Raw genomic sequence first — 9747 nt, 5'->3', positions numbered from 1 at the left:
TTAACTGGCCGTTGGACACAACTGAGCGACTTCACTTTCACTTTTCCCTTTCATGCATTGGAGAAGGAAATGGCAACCCACTCCAGTGTTCTTGCCTGGAGAACCCCAGGGACGGGGGAGCCTGGTGGGCTGCCATCTATGGGGTCGCATAGAGTCAGACATAACTGAAGTGACTTAGCAAATATCTGAATACTTAGGTGTTGAGCAGTCTTTTGATTATACTTTGACTTTCCGTTTATGTCAGCCCACATTTCAATTTCTCTAATCCATGTTACTGTTATTTCTCATGGTAAGTAAATACATTAGGGTTTGAATTTTATCCTGACTGAAACTATGTTTTAAATGAGGACATTGGCATTCTGATGTTGTATATCTCTCTCAGTTGAACACGAGCTCTCCAATGAGAGAAGGGTCCTTGTCTCTACAGGGACAGAGTGGGGTTGAGGTACACTCAAGGTACAGGGTCAGACCTAGGACCTAGACAATCCTCATTAACCTGAGAGGGTTCTATGGAAACAGCCCAGCTTCAAGCTATGTCTCCTGCTGGAGATTCCTACTGATGTTCTGGACCCACTGCAAGGATTTTAACCAATTCTCATTAACAAGCACCAATATTGTATGATAACATATGTGTACTGAAGTTATATAACTATCCTGTTGGGCTCATGCATTTTGAATTTTGCATTTTTACTTTAAAAACTTTGAACTACTTATATAGTTATTATATTTAGTATATACATAAGGTTTTGTTGTTGTTCAGTTGCCCAGTCGTGTCCAACTCTTTGCGAGCCACGGACTGCAGCACACCAGGCCTCTCTCTTCATCATCATCTCCAAAAGTTTGCCCAAGTTCATGTCCATTGCATTGGTGATGTGACCCGGCCACCTCATCCTCTGATACCCTCTTCTCCTTCGGCCCTCAGTCTTTCCCACATTAGGGACTTTTCCAATGAGTCAGCTGTTCGCATCAGATAACCAAAATAATGGAGTTTCAGCCTCAGCATCAGTCCTTCCAGTGAGTGTTCAGGGTTGATTTCCTTTAAGATTGACTGGTTTGATCTCCTTGCTGTCCAAGGGACTCTCAAGAGTCTTCTCCAGCACCACAGTTCGAAGTCATCAATTCTTCAGCACTCTTCCTTCTTTACAGTCCAGCTCTCACAACAGTACATGACCACTGTGAAGACTATAACCTTGACTATACAGACCTTTGTTGGCAGAGTAATGGCTTTGCTTTTCAACACACTGTCTAGGTTTGTCATAGCTTTCCTGCCAAGAAGTAAATGTCTTCTGGTTTCATGGCTGCAGTCACATCCACAGTGATTTCAGAGCCCCCTCAAAATAAAGTCTGTCACTATTTCCATTGCTTCCCCATCTATTTGCTGTGAATTATTGGGGCCAGATACCATGATCTTAGTTTATTTAATGTTTAGTTTTAAATCAACTCTTTCACTCTCCTCCTTCAGCCTCATCAAGAGGCCCTTTAGTTCCTCTTTGCTTTCTGCCATTAGAGTGGTATCATCCGCATATCTGAGGTTGTTGATATTTCTCCTGCTTATCTTGATTCCAGCTTGTAACTCATCCAGCCCAACATTTTTCATGACCTGCTCAGCATACAGATTAAATAAACAGGGTGACAGCAGACAGATTTATGAGCAACTAAAACAAGCTTTATTCCATATCCCATAATTTCCTACACATTATGTTGGAGTTTTAGTAGCTGTTAAAAAAATATAAACATTATACATGGTACTTTGCCAATGTATTTCTTTTCCTGTTAATAATGCAAATAAAATTTTAAAGAACATTTTTAAAATACCTGCATACTATCTCATAGTGAGCTTGTACCATTAATGCATTTGTTTGATTTTGTCTAGATAAATATTCAGATGGCTTTCTATTTTTGCCACCATAAGTAAAATTGTAATAAGTATCCTTAGATAGAGATGCTTTCACACTGTTATTTTCATATTTGTAGAATAGCTTGCTAAAGATGGTATTGCTATGTAAAAACTTGCATTTTTTAAATATGTGAAAGCTATATCACATTTTATTTTCTAAAATGATATTAATATTTTACACTCTGCATGTTTAAAAGTGTTCAATTTCCAGCTTCCTTACCAACTCTTGATGCTAACTCTCTTTGTAAATTTTGCTTATATGATGGGTAAAAAGGTATTTTTTTGCCATCCTAATTAGCATTTTGGGCTCCCAGGTGGCAAAGTGATAAAGAGTCCCCCTGTCAATGCAGGAGACACAGAAGTTTCTGGTTTGATCCCTGGGTTGGAAAGATCCCCTGGAGGAGAAAATAGCAACCCACTCCAGTATTCTTGCCTGGAAGATACCATGGACACAGTAGCTGTGGGGCTGCAAGGAGTCAGACACGACTGAGCAACTGAGCATACATGCAATTTACATTTTACTAAATATTAAACAGATTATACATCTATTTATATGTTTTTTGGAGATTTTTATTCTCTTCTATAAGTTATCTTTTTATATATTTATTTTTTTCTATCAGAATGACTTTTTTCTTATTAATTTGTAGGTACCCCCTCCTTTTTTTTTTTTTTTTTTTTGCTAACACTGTAGTATCTTTTTTGTTCATATATGTTGTAAATCTCTCCCCCTATTCTGTGGTTCCTCTTCTGACTTCATTTTTGGTGACTTGGGTTTATCTATAAATGCATACATTTTATTCATAAATAGTCCAATATACTTATCTGTTACTTTTGGCTCCAGGCTTCCTGCCTTACAGGCCTCTCCCAACAGTTAACAGACTATTTTAATAAATTTATTGTAATATTTTATCCACTTATTTATATGTATAAATCATTGTTGTTTTATACATGGTGGTGGTGGTTTAGTTGCTAAGTAAAATCCAACTCATGATCCCATGGACTGTAGCCCACCAGACTCCTCTGTCTGTGGGGTTTCCCAGGCAAGAATACTGGAGGGGTTGCCATTTCCTGCTCCAGGGGATCTTCTCGACACAGGGATCAAATCCCTGTCTCTTGGTTGGCAGGTGGATTCTTTCCTACTGAGTCACCTGGGAAACTGTGTAAATCATTAGCTTACCTCAATTTAAATTATGTGCTTTGACCTAGGATTCCAAGTTTGTTTTCTTTTAGTACATATATTTTAGGTAGGAAAACTCAGGACATTACTAATGATATTAAGATATACATTCTTTGCTGCCTATTCGTATATCTTTGAGAGCATAAATAGAGCATCTAATCAAGAAATAAACTTATTATATAAGTAAGACTATTTAGACTGCTGATCTTCAAATCTGAGGACATGTTGTTGATATTTTATATGCTGCACAGTACATTAGGTAAGATGGCAAAGATTTCAAGTGGTCAAAAGGTGAAGGTGTGTTATTTTATTGTCCCCATAGTGATATGTTACAGATTGCTACTTTCTAGTTTATGAAATCTTGGGATGTCTCTGCTGTCGAAACCCAGCAGTGTATGCTGGTGCCGGATTAAATTTTTAGAGACTGAGTTTTGGGTGAAATAGAAATAGCTTTATTGCTTTGCCAGGCAAAGGGGGCCACAGCAGCTAATGCCCTCAAGACTGTGTGTCCCACCCTGGCAGGGATAGTGAGGAGTTTTACAATGTTCCAGGAGCACGATGTGATCAGTTTGTGGACATTCTTCTGATTGGTTGATGGTCAAGCAATTGGGAGTCAGTATCACTAACCTCCTGGTTCCAACCCATCTGGGTTCCACATGCTTGTGGGCAGCATACAGTTAACTTCTTCCGCCTAGGGGGGTGTTTCAGTATCTGCAAAACAGCTCAAAGGACATGGCTGAGGGTATTATCTCTAGACCTTGAGGAAGAACTAAAGATACTTGACTTTGTTGAATGGATAAAGTAGTATTATTTTGTCTTCTTGACTATTGCCCTTTCTGCATTTTCTGACTTCTTTGGTTAAATGTATTCTTTAACTAAAGCTTTCATATAGACAAAAGGCAGGGGGAGGACATGCCTGGGGGTGTCTATCCTGAGAAGGCCTCATAAGATCCTGCTCAGTTGCATCTCCAGGCTTTTTGGCTTGTGTAGGATGAATCCCAAGAGCCTGGGTGGCTACGCCAGTCTGACTTTTTGATTATCTTAAGTATCATAAGGTAGAATTAATTGGCTAAAAGGGAAGATTTTTCCCATTTAAGAATGGGCCTGAAGCACATATTTATATACATAAATAAAACCTGTGAACAGCTGCCTAATTGAATTAATTCCTTCGATTATGTATTGTGCTGTTTCCCTAACCACTGAAATAAATCATTCAATAAAAGGATTACCCTGTTTATAACTATTCTGTTAAACCAGGTAGGAGTGACAGCGAAGAATACTTAGTTGAAATCAATATGGTTTTAGTTCTTTTAATTGTGACAAAGTGGGGTGGAAGGTAGAGTCAAGAGGAAATCAGGAGAGTAGCATCCAGAGAGGTTAAGTCCCTGAAGCTGCCTCCCCTATTTGCATTAGTCTTGCCTGGGATTCCCTTTGTTTTCACGTCAAATACATCTGCGGACTGCGGGTGAATTTTCACCAGCTCTTAGCCAAATGAATGTTTACCTAGGGCAGTATTAATCTGCAGTAGTCCAGTATTCTGAAATGATGTCATTCTCTTATTCTTTGTTAAAGTACCATTCATTTTTTGAAGCCATAGTGATCACTTTTGTTGCTTGATTAGTTTTATTTGATTTTGTTTAACCATCCTTACATCACAAAAGTCTCCTCTATTTTATTAACTTATTAAATTTGTTTAGGGACATGGGTGTATGTGTGTGTCCGTGTGTGGTGGTGGTGGTCTGTGAGATTCATAACTTTGGAAATCACTGTTTCAGAAAGCATTATATTCTGAGGTATATTAATCCCAGCCATGTTTTGAAGATATTGACAGTCAGGTAAGTACTTAGCAGTACTAGCTAGATTAAAATTTTTATTTCTCTACATATCAAGCTTAGAGTTGGCTTTAGTGATCCTTAGAGTACAAATCAAGCCTTTGGTGCAGGATTTGGGTGGTCATTATTCTGCCAAGGGTGCCCTGGACCTGGAGCAGGCGTAACCTCTTTAGTCCTTAGTGTTTGCTGGAATAGGATCCTAACTGGAAAAGAGCATCCAAGGTTGCAGTAGAACTCAGGAATCCTGGAATGAAGTACCTGAAAAGGCTCTTGAGGTAGTGAATGAGTTCTCTGTGTGGGGTGGGAGCTCTGACTGACTGTCTCCATTGCTTTGGTCCAGCTTTGCCAGGGCTGAGGCATAGACTAAGAGGTACCAGCCACAGCAGTGCTGGACCTCCTGGGAGAGACTGCAGTGCTTCCTTAGTAATGTCTCCTCTGGCTCAGCCAGGAGGACTTGTGAACTATCCAGGTATTTGTCATACCTGTTTCAGTTCATTTTTCTAAAACAGCTGATGCACCATAAGGAAGTATTTTGCAGAATGGTGAAAATGAAATAAACGAGAACATTTGCAATAAAAAGGTATTATATGTGGGAAAATGAACCATAAACACAATGGATACAGAAACAATCAAATTTTCTTTTTTGTTAGCTGAAAGCTTATTAATTTAGTTATATATTTCAGTTTTTAGAAATTAATAGAATTTTATTCATAGAATTTTGTGTTCAGAAGCAATAGAACTTTTAAACTAAAATGTATTGTAAATCTTGATTTTCAAGAATTAATTCAATTTTTGTAATGTGTGTCAGTGTTTAATCATTGCTAGTATAATAAAAACATGAAGAAAATCAATTTTATTAGGCCATTTAAAATCAGAAAAGTTTCAGTTGCTCTTGTGTCACTGTTTTATAAAGAATATACTCAAAGTTCTATTAATTCTGACAACACTTTGAAGTGAACTTCTAAGATAAATTCTAAAAATATATTTAATTAATTTAATAAGCTGGTTCTTTAAAATGGTGACTATGTACATATATAGTATTATATATAAATTTATATTATATATAGTATATATGTGTGTATTTTTACATATTCAAGTCATACATAGTGACTTGCAAATATATGTACTTTTGGACTCATAGTTTCTTCTAATTTTCATTTCTGGCTTACTATATCTAAAGCTGTTTCTGCTATAGTTACACTATCAAATTGGGTGGGTCTACTTTCTTTTAACATGTAAAATCTATATAAGCCAATATGAAGCAGTGAAAAACACCAAAAACTCCCACATTTTATAAATAAAATATGCATTTTATGTGTTTATATGTTAATGTATATATATTTCTCTAAGAGTAGATGAGTTATGGAGATGAATTTCCAATGTTTCAAGTATTTTCAAATTAAATATTTCTTTAGCTGACTTTGCAGAATGAAAATACGTACTAAGCTCATAAATCCTGTCCTCCTAGATTACTCAGTTCAGTCGCTCAGTGGTGTCCGACTCTTTGCGACCCCATGAATTGCAGCACGCCAGGCCTCCCTGTCCATCACCAACTCCCGGAGTCTACCCAAACCCATGTCTATCGAGTCGGTTATGCCATCCAACCATCTCATCCTCTGTCGTCCCCTTCTCCTCCCGCCCCCAATCCTACCCAGCATTAGGGTCTTTTCCAATGAGTCAACCCTTCCCATGAGGTGCCCAAAGTATTGGAGTTTCAGCTTCAACATCAGACCTTCCAATGAACACCTAGGATTGATCTCTTTTAGGATGGATTGATTGGATCTCCTTGCAGTCCAAGGGACTCTCAAGAGTCTTATCCAACACCACAGTTCAAAAGCATCAATTCTTTGGCACTCAGCTTTCTTCACCGTCCAACTCTCACATCCATACATGACCACTGGAAAAACCATAGCCTTGACTAGACGTACTTTTGTTGGCAAAGTAATGTCTCTGCTTTGAAATATGCTATCTAGGTTGGCCATAACCTTCCTTCCAAGGAGTAAGCGTCTTTTAATTTCATGGCTGCAATCACCATCAGCATACTAGTCAAATATATTATTTTACTAATCCATTTATTATGAAATTTTAAAAATCCCTGGTTTTATTCTCAATAACATTTTTGATATTTCAATATATGTATATATATATATTTTTAAAATTTTTATTTATTTCTTTATTTTGGCTGTGCTGGACTTTTCTCTAGTTGCTGGGAGAAGGAGCTATGCTAGTTGTGGTATGTGGGCTTCTCAGTGCAGTGGTTTTTCTTGTGGAGCAGGAGCTATAGGGCACCCGAACTTCAGTAGTTGCAGCAGGTGGGCCTGGAAGTTGCAGTTCCGGACTCCAGAGCACAGGCTCAATAGCTGTGGTGCGCCTAGGCTTCCTTGCCCTGCAGCATGTGGGATCTTCGCTGACCACGGATCTTACCCGTGTCTCCTGCATTGACAGGCAGATTCTTTACCACTGAGCCACGAGGGAAGCCCCATATTTTTATTCATTACAATCTGCATTCATCTTTGAGATAATTTATGGATGTTATATAACATTTTAAAATAAAACAGACAGAATATTTACTTGATGAAAAGCGCCATTTTTAAGGAAAAGGATTTGTAAAACAAATTTATAAAATAAATTATGGTGAGCAAATATACAAAATATTGGCTATATCCCCTGTGTTGTTCAATACATCCTCGTAGCCTATCTTATACCCAATAATTTGTTCCTCTTTCTCCCTTAACCACTGTTTCCCCTCCTCTCCCTCTCATTGGTAACCACTGGTTTGTTCTCTGTATCTGAGAGTCTGCTTCTTTTTTGTTATACTCACTGGTTTGTTGTATTTTTTAGATTTCACATATAAGTGATATCATACAGTGTTTCTCTTTCTCTGTCAGAATTATTTCCCTTAGGATAATTCCCCCCAAGTCTACCCATGTTACTGTAGGTGGCAAGACTTTGTGTTTTTTAATGAATGAGTGGTATCCCATGATATGTATATACCACATCTTCTTTAGCTGTTCACCTGTTGATGAACAGTTAGGTTGCTTCCAAGTCCTAGCAATTGTAAATAGTGCTGCTGTGAACATTGGGGTGCATATATCTTTTCAAATAAGTGTTTTTTAAATATATACCCAGGAGTAAATTGCTGGGTTAGATGGTGGTTCTATCTTTAACTCTATATTTTAAATAAGACATTGATCTTGTTTTCTAAAAACACATCAGGTAAACATGATGATTTCTTCTTACACTTTCATGTTTGGCAGTTATCATTGTTTTGCTTTTATAAAATTATCCTTTTTTCCCTCTCCTTTATCTTCCTCTTTAAAAGCTGCTTTTCCTGGATAAACAATTCTGTGTTGACTTTTTTCTTTTACAGTGATGTTATTATTCAATGACTTCAGGCTTGTGCTGCTCATATTTAAAAGACACCTGCCAGTATAGCTGTTGTTCCTTTGTAAATAACTTATGATATTTCTTGGGATGCACTTGGGCATTTTCATTGTCTTTGTGTTTTAGTTTCACTTTAGTATGCCTGGCTAGGTCTGAGATTTCTTTACACTTCTTGAAGTTGAAGATTTACTACTTTCGTCAGTTTTTAAAATTCTTCTTCAATATTATTCCTTAACAAATTGTTCCTATCTCATTCTGTCTTTACTTCTAGAAACATAGGAATTTCTTAGTCTATCATCATGTATCTTAACCTCTCTTTCATGTTTCTCTTTTCTTTAACTATGAGATGCAGCCTGTGTACTTACTTCAGCTCTCTCTTCCAGTTTGTGAACTCTTTCTTCATCTATGCAAATTGCTGTTTAAACTACCTAATTGCTACTTTAAATTACTCTACTTTTTAATTACTAGAAGTTCTGTTTGGTTCTTTTTTAAAATAATCTTGGTCATTTTATAACATCTTATTCCTTATTCATGTATTCAGGCCTGACACGTATGTGTATCTTTAAATTTGTTAATTATCTATTTTATATATGTGTACATATGTAAATATATATTCTATACATGATGTTCCCAGTATTCAATATTTGCACAGATTTGATTTTGCTATCTACTATTTCTTGTAGCTTTAATGCAGATTTGCCTTGTTCCATCTCTTATTTTGTGTTTGGTAACCTTTGATTGTGAATATATATTCTTCAGAGCTTTACTGAAAGGATAATTTGAGACTACGTATCTCAACAAAGACTGTGTTTTTGGAAGCACTAATAACTTGGGAACATTTAAGATAAATTATTGGGCATTAGGTCTTAGAAAAACAATGATAGTGGTGAAACCATCTGGGATTCCCTTTTTCCACAGACATCTCCTTTTAGATCTCTCTCCTAGGATGAGACCTAGGTTCTGAGTCCTCTTTCTGTGTCTGGCAGTGTTCAAAGGCAGGCTCAAAGTTACAGGTTTTGGCATATGGCCAGGAAGTGAATCTTTGCTTGAATGCTCTCTCACCAATAGATACACACTTTTCAATTGACTTTTTTAGCCTTTAACATCTTTGGTTTTATTTTAAGCTCTGCGATGCATTTAGAAACTTTTTTTAACCCACAAATTCTAGTTATTTTGGTCTAAGAAGTCTGTTTAGGTTGTTATTTCCTGTAATTACATACATTTTTGAAAGCACTGTGTACTTTCTGTTGGATACACATTTGTACACTACTAGCTCTTTCTGCTTACTTCTTTGTTTTGCCTTATTTAGCTGGTACATATTGTCAGGATCACTGTTCTTTGAGTAAAATTGTCATGTCAACAGCTAAGGTGAAATATTGAGTCTGTAAGTGCCCTTTCCTTCTCTCCAAATTAAGTAAGTGAAAATTTGGAAGGCCAAATTCTTTATACAGAATGAA

Source organism: Giraffa tippelskirchi, chromosome 8 (genome assembly GCF_054371585.1).
Source record: "Giraffa tippelskirchi isolate mGirTip1 chromosome 8, T2T-mGirTip1v1.2.pri, whole genome shotgun sequence".
In the NCBI taxonomy this organism is placed as follows: Eukaryota; Metazoa; Chordata; class Mammalia; order Artiodactyla; family Giraffidae; genus Giraffa; species Giraffa tippelskirchi.
This window is presented reverse-complemented; position numbering follows the sequence as displayed.